Source organism: Coffea arabica, chromosome 2e (genome assembly GCF_036785885.1).
Source record: "Coffea arabica cultivar ET-39 chromosome 2e, Coffea Arabica ET-39 HiFi, whole genome shotgun sequence".
Taxonomy (NCBI): Eukaryota; Viridiplantae; Streptophyta; class Magnoliopsida; order Gentianales; family Rubiaceae; genus Coffea; species Coffea arabica.
Genome location: NC_092313.1, coordinates 25599158 through 25612244, shown reverse-complemented (window position 1 = coordinate 25612244; position 13087 = coordinate 25599158).

Below are 13087 nucleotides of genomic sequence, written 5' to 3'. Positions count from 1 at the left end.
CATTGTGTGTGATTGCAAAATTGATTAAGCAATTCTGAACAAGTTTTCAACACACAGTCGTATTTCTGTTTTGGCCGATTTCTTTGATGCTAACAAATGATCACAATCTGTGTACGTGGAATTCGATATATACTGCATTCATTTTCCAAAATATCTAGACTTACCCGAGTTACAATCACAATTACTTACCGTTTCTCAAATATCAAAAGTAGTATAGATCAAGTTTTGGCCCAAATGCCACAAAACATAAATTTGTCAACTGTATTGGCTTTGTTCAAACGCATATTACATCTTTGGCCACATCAGGCATTTCCAGCTTTATGTTGCCAATCTTGAATTACATTAAATGTTCATCTACGTACATTTATCATTTCTTCCTGGCCCTCCAAAGTAAAAGAAATCTCCCCAGGCGTCGCTATTTCCAAGTTTAATGTTAAAGCAATTTGGCTTTTCAATAGTGGTCCTAAGGTTACCGGGAGATGTTAATGCCTGATTCATCAACTACTTGTAGATTACTAATGTAACTCGCACCACCACAACTTTCTTCGGGAAAATGCCCGCTACCCATTGCAGTTGTAGTATGTCGCCCATCTGCCTGGTTGTTTAGCACCTCTCCACCCCATTCGATCACTGAAGCACTTTCATCTAGGTGGTCAAATAAAGTGGCAGGCCAGTAACAAACATCTTCATTCTGGAACTTTAGCCACCAAACATTTTGTTTCCGGTCCTAGCAAAATTTAACAGACTTGATGAGTTTTGAGCAGCCTAAAAGTGGGTTCATCATAACTAAGTTGCTTAGCAATCACGTAGTATAATATTAGTAAATTTTAGGAAGAATTGCTATCTTGATCCCTTTAAACTTTTGCTTAGCCAAAGATGAGGATGGATAGGAATGACAACAACAAATCAATTAATGATTACTCTAACCAGCGATTCTTATTTCATTTTGAATCTGTAATAACGCACCTTCCAGATATTTATGGTTATTTCAGTTTGGGAACCATGGTAAAATTGACAGGTGTCGAGCCTGTCAATTTTCGTGAATTGCTTTTAACTAATAAAAGCAATTCACGAAAATAAACAGGAATTAATCAACAATAGATACAACTCTAGCCAAAGGTGCAACTTTTCAGACACGTTCCATTCGATTGATCATCGATGCAAAGATAATTCAATTACTCATTAATAGATTGGTTATAGTTGCCATACATGCGATAAACAACCAACTTCTCCTTACTTTTTCGATAGTCAAGGTACGACCTTTAACTATTTCTCTAACTAAGAAATAATCCTAAGTACAACCGTAGGATTTAATTTCTCGATTGCATTAAGAATTAGAAAAATCCAATCCTAACCAACAAACATGTTACGAAGATTTGTTTAAGTTAGATCATATGTTTCCTTAACATGGGACCAATCACGCTAGTCGCTATTAGTATTAACCAATCAAACAATTATGGATTTAACCGGTTAATTTGGCAGTAGATTACTAGGTTAATTTGAATATCAGGCCTTTGACATTTAAATAACAAAACAATCATAAGAAATTAAACCAGAAAACGTACGAATACCAATGAATAAAAAAAAAGTAAAATAATTCGATCTTACATATGTTTGGAATTGAGTTTTCAAGTTAACTTTCGACTAGAAAAAGAGAATTTAATTCTTCATCATTGAGAAAATTCTCAACGCGATGCTATGAAAGAAAGCCCCAAAAATGCGGCTAACCAAAACAACGATAAAAAGCCTTACAAAATACAATAAAACTAACAACAATAGCACTAGTATCATCTCGAAAAATATTGAATTATTACACAAAAACATAGTGTGAGATTTTATTGACTTGAAAGAAATTGGTACATAGAATATTATATTTGTTGCTCCAGAATTCATCGCATAGTTGGTTTGATGTTGATATTCTGGAATAAGTTTTGTTGTTCTAATGAGATATTTATGATATATTTTTAAGTGATTGACTAATTGCAGAGGTTTCTATTTGTGGATAGTTTTAACTAAAGTTAGATATGTCCTTTTTTACTCTCCACTTTTTAGTTATTCTTTATTTTTTGCTTAAATTTTAGAAAGATAATCGTAAAATTTTCCTTTTTTCTTCCCACCTTTTAGTTATTCCTTGTTTTTCTCCTAGATTTTAGAAAGATAATTCTAAAAGTTAGTAAGAATGATCCTTCACTTTGACGCTTATATACAATAAATTGGACTTTGTTAGTGTTATAGAAAGAGTAAAACACTTGATTCTCTCTCTTAGTGGGGTCAACTGACATTTGATTTACGTGTTTGCCCCCCGTTTTTATTATTTCAGGGGAGGGGCAGGTCTTGAAACTTAGATGAAATTCCACATTACTTGAAAGCTATTTTTAAAAGTTGAGGAGAGGCAATTGCCCACCTTCATTTACATGTAGCTCTATCCTGGGCGACATGAATATAAATGCATCAGGTTGAATCAACCTATGGTTAATGTTGATAGACTCGAATCGGACCGATCGATCCAATCGTGAGCCAACCTTCTTCCCGAACTGGTTAATAGCATAAAATCTCTTTGGTCAAACACCAGTCCAAATCATAAACAACCGGCCAAACTAGTGACCGGGTTCTCAAACTTCCTATGTTTTCTTGAAATATAATTTGAGTTATCTAAATTGTAAAACTTTCATTTATTAATAGGAATAGGAATACACCATCTACTTAGTGTAAACATTAAAATCACTCACTTACCTAAATAATCTGTAAATAAAAGTGTTCTAATCACTATCATCTTATCAATATATCATCAGTGATTCCAACTTACATTATAAACACATATTCCCAACAAAAAGATCTCGAATTAGGTATAATTTATTTTAATTTAGTTTTTCAGGTAATTTTGAAGAATTGACATATTTTAGACATGAATTCACATTTTTATATATAATTTTTAAGTATATATAAAGTCTAATTTTTTTTAACATTTTGTACGATTGGTCGAATATAACCAAGAATTTAATTGCAATATTTGTGAAACTACTAAAAATAAAAAATAATGATGACATCATGCTGATGTTAGTGGGTTTTTGAGAATGGTTCATCCGATCCGACCAATTGACCCTTGACACATTAATTTAGTCAAGCCGCTATTAGATCCGAGTTTAACAATATTGCCTATGGATTGACACACTAACTCGACAAAGTGGCTAATTTATAATATTTAAACATTAGAAGAGGCTATTTTAAGTAAGTAATTACATCTGATAATGATCAAATTTAGCTTGAAGATTTCAATTAGGGTTTTTAAGCACTCATTCATTTTATACCCTATCATATGGCATTATTAGGTTGTGTATCTATCAAATAGTCAAGATTTGTAATTTATATTATGCAAAAAACTCAGTATACAATTTGGGTTTGTTTGGATAAGAGTTTATTTAGATGATTTATTTGAAATAATTACTGTAGCACTTTTTGTAATGTGATGTATATGAGATAAAATGATGATTGGGAAGATAAAACAATGATTGGAATTTGTGAAGAAAATTGTTTTATTTGAAATCATCTCAATTCAAACAAATCCAATTTATGTTTTTGGATCTTTTGAAAACAAAAAGTTTTGTGTTCTATTATCTATTGTAGTATTAAACTATATTTTTCATGAAAACGTTAATTTTTAAATTTTTGGACTTTGTTTTATGATTTGGAAGCTTTATTATGCATTTTAATAATAACAATGTTGAATTATATTACATTATTAAGTGGCTTAGAAAAAATGATTAAGATGTTAGAGTTTTTCTCACATAGGTTAATAGATTAATCTTGTAAAACAGTGAGTCATGTCAAATGGATTTTAATCATGTAAAATGCTTCATAGGTTACATGGCTCAAGTTGGATCAACCTGTAAAGAAACAGGGTATGATAAGACATGACAAGACACGACATGGCACAATAAGAATATGGGATTTGGGGCAGGGACGGTCATCAGTATGACCGTCCCTGCACGGTTCATGGTCCAGATTGGACCTCAAAAAAATGTGCGGCTCAGATAACAAGTGGTAACTCGATTTTCGCGTCAAGTGTGGGACCCACCACTATCTGTTGTGAAAATACAACCTGTGAAAAAAAAGTTACACGGTGAACAAAAGAAGTTACGCGCTGTTGATGAAGAGGAAATTTGTCAGGGACGGTTGCACCTGCAACCGTCCCTGCCCCGAGTCCAAGAATATGACATGATCAGTTTTAGGGGCAACACTATTATGAGTGTTCTTAAAGTCAATTAAGTAGGTTTAAAAGTAATTTGGTTAAAAAAATAGAAAAAATGTAGTTTTAGTCCTTCAGTATTTAGAACCTATGTAGTTTTGGTCCAAAAAAATTTTTGTCCCCAATATTTAGTACCTGTGCAGTTTTGGTTTCTAAAGTATTAGCAAGAATAAATTTGTTCCCCAATGTATTCAATTTAAAGTAGATTTACAATATTTAAAGAATTTTTTCCAATTACTAAAATATTTAGTCATACGCGGTCATATTTTAGTTAAATTGAATTTTAAAAATGAAGAAAAAAATAGCTGTTAACTTTACAAATAAGATTAAGGACTAAAACTTTATGTGCTAACTAATTAATCAGTAAAAGAAATTGTTAAACTACAAAATTGAAATCATTCGGAGCCAATTCATCGATCTAAATCTCATTTTCAATTTCTATCCCCACCATTCGATATCCAAAACCCTGATACTTAATTTTTGCATATAGTTTAACAAATCTCCTTTTTTTCTTTTTAAGTTTCTTGGTTAATTAGTTACTTATATGCCATCACATGAATTATTCTTTTTGCTCAAATTTAGCCCTTTTTTTATTCTTTTTTTTAAAAAAATATATTTTAACAAACATGTAGCTACTCCAACGATCGCTTAATGCTTGAACGCTCTAAATTTTAGTAGTTGAGAGTTTAATTTGGTAGAGGGACTGTAAAATGGAACCAACCATCTAAAACAAGTCAAAGTGCACGAGTTTGCTAAAATTATCTAATTTGTACCACCTAAATTTTATAAAATTCCTTTCTTTGGTTGCATTGCCTCCCACCTTCCAACAAATTTAATCTACATCTAGATAATTTCTCAAATTTTGTGAAAGTTTCTTCTTTTTGTGCATTGAACCCCTGAAGAATATAATGTTTATAGTGACGATGATCAACAAAAGCATTGGACCTACTTTCAATTAAATAGTATCACTTTAATAATAATAAAAATAAGGTTTCAACATTATAAATACAAATCCATAATGTTTTTTACATAGCAAATCTACGACAATATAAACTTATGGGATATACATAAATAGTAATAAATATACGTCCGCTCTTCTGCATTAGATAGAAATTACAATTGCTCCCCCCTCCCCCTTCCTACTAGGAAAAGTCTTGGCTCTGCCACTGCTTAGCCTACCAATAAAGAGCACAGTAGTTGGCAAAAACAAGGACAAGATTGGGTCATCTCCTCTACCTCTACCCCTTCTTCTCATTCTCTCCCAAGTTGGTTTCTCTTTCTCTTGAAAAGCCCTATAGTTATTATTCTCAAAGAATATCTCATAAAATCTCTTTTTACCTTATTGTTTTTTGGATTATACATTCATCAAATACTGAGGTTGGATTTGGGGTTTGGAGAGGGAAGAGAGAGGATAAGAAGAGAGCCACGATTTTACTATGGAGAGATTAATGAACATTTAATGAGGAAGAAAGGTGTTGCTATATTAAGGTGTATAATAAGGACACTGACGGAACCAAAGGGGGAGGAGGGGGGCATGGCCCCTCTAAGTTTAAAAATTTTAATTCATATTGTCTAAATATATGTGTAAAACAAAGTTGGCCCCCTCAATTTTTTACAATTTTAGTTTAATATTATAAGAGTTTATCTATATATGTATATGAATTAGTCACCATTGAATTAATTTTTTTCTTCAAAAAAAATTATTTATTTTTTTATTGTGCTAATTATTTGACTTTCAAAAAAGTAAACATATAATTTGATGATCCATAGTAAATTGATCCGATTTGATATATTATAATAAAAGTCCCCAATTCATAACTATCAATGGGCTAAAACAAAAATATTTACTTTATTGGCCTATATACAAATATACAACCTAGTTTAATTGGTTAGACTTGTTCTCATTCTTCTTATATCAACTGCTACTATAAAACGGGCATTTTCAATTATGAACATAATCAAGATAAAGATCCGAAATAAGAAGGAAGATAATTTCTTGAATGATTGTCTAAATATGTACATAGAAATAAAAGCTGCTAGAACATTTAGCATTGATTCATTCACAGATGAATTTAGTTATATGAAAGAATGTAAATCTCAATTTACCTTTAAGAAAAAGGAGGTTGAAATTTCAAGGTATGTTAACAATATATATATATATATATATATATTTATCTATTGGTGTGTATATATATATATATATATATATATGTATGTATGTATTGGAGCATCTTCTCGTAATGTGCAACTTGGGCAGTTTGTGATGTTATAAGATATTTAATCAAAAATTATTTTTTTCCTTAATTTTTTTATGACTACGTTACATGTTTATGAAATAGATATACCTTAATAGTTAAATTTAATATTTGATGTTTTTAGATGTCATATATTTAAATAGATGAAAATTATTTTAACATAACATATTAAGATAATTTTGTTAGGAAAAATTTTGGATTCCCAAGAAAAAAAATCCCCGCTCCATCACTGAATAAGAGTGTCATACTTTTGGGTGTAACAGAAGACCCACATCAACATTTTATGCCTAGCAACAAAAACAAATAATACATACTCTAAATGTATTGTTCCCCTAGTTTTAGACACTTTTCCAATTTATTTTTATTTTACAAAGATTTAAATACTTTGCACCCATGCAATAAGCACTACAATAGGAAGTGAGCAGTTAGACAAATCATCAATTATCAACAGTTCCTCATGATTTTATTCATCTTCTTATTCAGTCCTTCAACATTAAGTTGCCCTTAAGTCTGGAATTATCAATTTTGCTTTTAATGCCCCCTCAAATGGAAATTCAAGTAGGATAAGATAGATTTCTAATTTGTCTACGGAAGATTTGACTTAATGTTAGTTTGGTCCCTACAAGATTAAAGATATGGCATGACCTTTTAAAAAAAAATAAAGATATGGCAATACATTGCCCAATAATTGTTCTAGGGTTTTTCTAATGAATACCCATAGGGTACTCATCATCACATTTCATAATCACCTAATCTGACAAATATACACACACACTAATAATTATTACCCTTTGTTACATTTATATACTTTCACTATTTAATCTTACATACCCTCCCATATATTTATTTACTTTCCCCAATTAATCGTACATTTTTAAAATATGACGTCTGAAATATATCTTTATCTGCTCATTGATTTGCAAAAGAAAAAAAAAAGTAAAAATCTAGTCCTTCGTAATTTAGATATTTGCAAGATATAACACTTGGTTGATTCCGGATTTTCTAAATTTTTGTTGTGAACAATTTATTCTCTCTTGTCTTGTTTGTACCATTAGTCCATAACGAATAACATTTTACCAACAAAAATAAATAAAAATAAAAATCAACCAATATTAGGCAAGCTGGTGAGTAGATTCGAAGTTTAGTAGGATAACGCTATACTGGGCAACTCTTAAAATTTTCCAGCCCTCGCTTACCCTCTATATTACATTACGGCGTTCACCCAATTTCATTACTTGGATAATCAGCTTGAGTAAATCTGGGAAGCATTAAAAAAGCCATCTGATAGAGAGAAAACCCTCAAGAAACCAAACAAGAAGCTGAAGAAATCCACCCAAGAAAATACTTGAAAGGATCAAGAAACAATCTCAAAGTTGATAAAAGGATGGGCAGTTTTGGGTTTGCTATTTGATTCTGTCCTATCGACGAAGAGATCATCACATACTACCTCAAGAATATGGCAAAGAATCAGCCATTGCCTCTGGGTATGGAAGGGGTAATGATCTAAAGAAATATCTATGGTGAGAAAGGGATGCCCTGGGATATGTTCTGCGACAATGATCCACATACCCCATGGCAGACAGCAGTGAATCTTTTGGGCAAAGTCTTTCTTGATCAGAAAGTAGTTTGCATGTTTACGAGGCTATCCAGCGTTGGTAAGAAGAAGGGAGACAAGAATAAGAATAGGACAGCTGGTTGTGGGCAATGGCATGGCAATACAGTCCCAGAACACATCAAGAAGGCGGCACTGGGGAGCTAATTGGCAAGAAGAGGATGTTTACGTTTAACTCAAAAGAAGAGACTCAGGGCCAATGGACTATGTACGAGTACTATATTGATGGTGAATGTTTGGAAGGGCTAAACAACGAATTAGATACTTCTTTAGTACTGTGTTGGATAAAGAGAGATGACTCCAAAACCTCTAAAGGAGGAAAACTAGTATCTTGCAAGCGTTCAAGATCAAGATATGGCATTGTCAAATCCAATGATCAGGAGGTGACTGATTCAGCAAAGAGAAAATTAGACATTGATCAATTTGGAAGCACTAATAATTTGAGAACTAACCCTACTGATTCATCTGACGTACAGGAATTGATTATATCAGACTCCAGTGCTAACGATTGCTTTGATTGGAGTACTAGTATGGTACTCAGTACTAGTACTCCACCTGCACCATCAAACATGAACAATGAGGAGCTAGATATTGCCGGCAACAGTGGAACTGTTGTTGATGCAGCCCTTGGAGATATTGTGTATGACCCTTCCAGTTTTAATGTTTTACCAGTTGAAGACGATCCTAATGGTTGGATCACCATGGATGAACTGGATCATACACTAGCGAATGACGGTTCTACAATAGATGGAGAACAAATTAATGGACCAATCCAGGAAATTGCAACAAGTGTTACAAGTGCAACAAATTTCCCACGTGGCGAATCCTTGATTGCTCCTGAACCTGAAGTATCAAGTTTATTGGATGAAGAAAGTAACGGAATGATGCTACAAAATATAACAGCTGGAATCAACAATGGTTCCAAGAAGATGGACGAGACACAAATCATTTATATTGAAGATGATGGCATGTCTGGCAATGAAACTGAAGAGTTTGCGACAATGAATCAAGAGGCAACTGTTGCAGGTGTTGATGCTGCTCCTGGAGTTGGAGATGGTTATTTCAACTTTGTTAGGATCCAGACGTGGAACAAACAACTATTGAGACATCAAGTGCACAGCAATTTAATGAGGAACAAGGCACAAGCATGAAAGATAAAAGACACAATATTTAATATGGTTCGACTCCACCATTGAGCCTATGTCCACGGAGAGAAAACCCGTTCTTTATTATGAGAGAAAAATTCTATACAAGAATACAACTTGAATCCAAGCCTAACCCTTATATACTATCTCTCATCTCCTAAGAACCCTCTCTCACCACCCATGTATAAGGTTACATGTTGCCTCTTGTGTACCCTTATGTGTCTTTGTATAGTATGTCAACCCACCTATTTATAGAGAACATTATTTGGCCAAAACCCAAATAACAATAGGAAATCAATTCTAATTCCTACACTTGTAGAAAATAACTTCTAATCCTAAACTAAATAAAATATTCCTTAGCTACTACTTCAAATAACTAGAACCAATTAGGAAATTAGTTACTTTCACATAAAACAAGAAATCTATCTGAAAGAAATTAATCCAATTTCTTAACAAATCTCCACCTTAGCGAAAATTTCTTTTAACAATCATTTGCCTTCAACTACCAAATAATATGGTATCGAACTACACACCCGAATCAATACAGTCCTGACACTAAATTGATTCAATCAGCAAATGAACATGTGTAGTTACCCCGAATCCAATCTCCAGTTAACTTGTGAGAAGGTGTCTCAATTCACCATCTCCCTTTACAGGATTTTATCTCACCACCATTTGCAATCTGGGATTCTCTTCTGTGAGTTCTAACCCTAATTATTGAGGTAACCAAGTGGTAAAATCACCATACTTCTTTCCATCCTTAGGACTGTCTCGCCACGTGTAGTTTTTCAAGATTCCACCTAAAACGAAAAAATCGCAACTGTCAGAGTTGTCTGACGCATGAAAATTAGATTTCTTTGTTTCTTTGAGACGTGCTACACCACCCAAAGAACATAACCAAAATCTAAAATTTACCGGGGTAAAGTATCAACTGTTGGAGGTATGAGAAAGTCTCCACCAATTTACGTCCAAAATTAATATTGAACTCCACCTTTTCCTTGTCTCTTGAATCACTTGCCTAAATTCACCGTCATGTATCTCCATGCTTTCGACTTCCCATCTTTCGCCATCAATACTTTTTGTCAAGCCATTGAAACAAGGATATCACTCATTAAATTGTTCAATTAATAACAGCTACCAATCCACTTGATCTTAATAGTTAACTAGGATCCAACCACGAATTTTGCTCTATTGCCCAGTCTAGCAACTTGAAGCTCCACCGAAGAGCCCAACATGTAAGTCAGGAACCCAACTATGACAAAAAAAACTTAAGCTATTAGGTTTTGGGTCTTTACTTATATATTAATCGTTCTTTCTCCATCTCTCGGACTAATGTGGAACATAACTTTTTACTCATGAATCTAACAAATCTCCCCCTTCATGAGTAACCCCCAAATTAAACCCAAATTTACAAACTCTTCTTCAAATCCAATTTAATATTCAATGCAAGCCCACCTTTATCACCAATATCACCTATTCTCCCTAACAAATTGGTATCAGAGTTTCAGGTTGTGAGACTGGACTACTCATGGGCAAGTGGATTTTTCTCGAAGTTAGACCGGTGAAAATTCTCTTCTTGATGGTGGGCCGAAATACCAAGGAGTTTGATTGGTATTGGACCAGGTGTGCCATGGGTTTGGCAAGGGGTCCGGTTGATGTTAGACCAAGGAGTCAAGGGTTGGCAGAGGTCCAGAATACAATTTGGATGTTGAAGAAGAGCGGGTCTATGTTTGGGAGAATAGGTGATCTTGGTGATAAAGGTGGGCTTGCATTGAGTATTAAAGTGGGTTCGAAGAAGAGTTTGTAAATTTGGGTTTAATGTGCGGGTTACTCATGAAGGGGGAGATTTGTTATGTTCATGAGTAAAGGATTATGTCCCACATTAGTCCGAGAGATGGAGAAAGAGCGATTAATATGTAAGTAAAGACCCAAGACCTAATAGTTTAAACTTTTGGATCAGAGTTGGATTCCTGACTTACATGTTGAACTCTTTTGTGGGCTCTCTCGAAATGTTTCTCCCTATCAAACTTCAATCCAAATCTAGTATTACGAGATGATCTCGACTTATTCTCCCTTGATGATGCTTCAGCTGATCGATGGGAGCAATACTACTCAAACCCCAACGCATTTTTTAATGTGGAAGCTGCCGCGCTGGACGTGAATTAGTCTGTGATAAACTACACTTTGTTTTTCTTATGAAATCATGAACTTTTGTATATATTATATTTATTATTGATCTCCATTAATAGAAGCATAAATTTCTGTTGCTTGTATAGTACTTTCAAGTAGTAAATGAATCAGAAGCCAAATGATTAAACTTCTTTGTTCCTTTTAGATTATAAAGTCTTTTTTCTGCTCAACTCTCAAGTGTAGTTTTAGTATTTTGCTTTATATTCAAAGCTGTAGTCATTCATAATCAGTATTAGATAAGGTATGTGTGACATCTTTGTCTAATATTTTTAGTTCTAATCATTTGACTCTATTGGTGTGAATTGTTATAGGCAGACTCATAAAATGAGAGATGTGAAAGCGGAATTCATCCGCAGAATGCCTTTTCAATAGATATTATGGTCTAAAACTGAAATTTTATACCAAAGATTGATTCAACAGGTTATTGGCAGATATGCTTACTGGAGAAATCGAACTGTGCACTCATCATCTAGTTGATAAAATACAATTGACCCTATGGGATGGTGGCTCACATGAAGAAATAACCGAAACCTGAAATCTAAAAGCAGGAAAGGACAACCCCACATTGTATTTTATATTTCTAAATAAAACTTTCGAGCTGCACAGAATAAAATAAATCGACACGAACCCTTTCTCTGCTATCCTCTTGTCAAAAAAATAGTCCATCAACAGATAAACTGAAACAATTATTGAAAAGATTACATGAAGAAAAAATTAATCCTTGATAGACGTTCAGAAGTGGAAATCACTGATATCTTCACAGAATTGGTGTCTTGATCCTTGCAAGGCAGTGAATCCCTGGCTTAGAAAGCAGTCAAATTAGTAGTAACAATTTGTAGCCTTTTCCACAGGGACACTTGAAATGCAAAATCAGACATTCCTCATTTCTCTCCACCCACACAGCTTCCTGATAAGGTCCTTCATCACTTTCAGTCACCACTTGACTCACTTCAGATTCATCCTGTGAGAAAATTTTGAACTCTTAACTGATCCATTGGTCAATTAAATTTCAATTTACAACTAAAACAAGACTATCAAAAGAAAAGTCCGGAGAGAAGATTAATGAGCAACATTTAATTTAAACAAGAAAAATTGGGGTATATTTTAACAAAATTTAAGAGATAAACCTTGGTATAGGACTTTCTTCTTCCACATTGTCGCAAGATCCCCCAACACTTGGTGCCTTGATGCCTCTTCTTGCTGCCGGAGGACGTGGAGGAGTGGCGGTTGTCACCAGCTGGTGAGGAGCTGAAACGGGATCAGAGATTAAGCGGTAAAGAGGCTGAGAAAGCCATGTATCCACAGAACTCTTGGGCAACAGATGATTCAAGAAATTAGTGGACACCCGCTCAAGCATCATAAATGGTGGCCGATTATATGTGTGTAGGTCCTGTATTTCTCGTTTTACTTTTCGAAACAAGAGTTCGGCTTCATATTGATGCACCATTCAATTGTTTCTGTGCTCATCTCTCCAATTTCACTTGGTACGTGAAAGGTGATTAGCGATCATGGAGTAAGAATAACATAAAGCCAATTTGACACACACACACATAATGGCCCAACGAATTATATATATATATAGGAAAAGTCCGAAGTAGCGATCGTTATCGTAACGAAACTGTTTTTACCTGGCATGCAC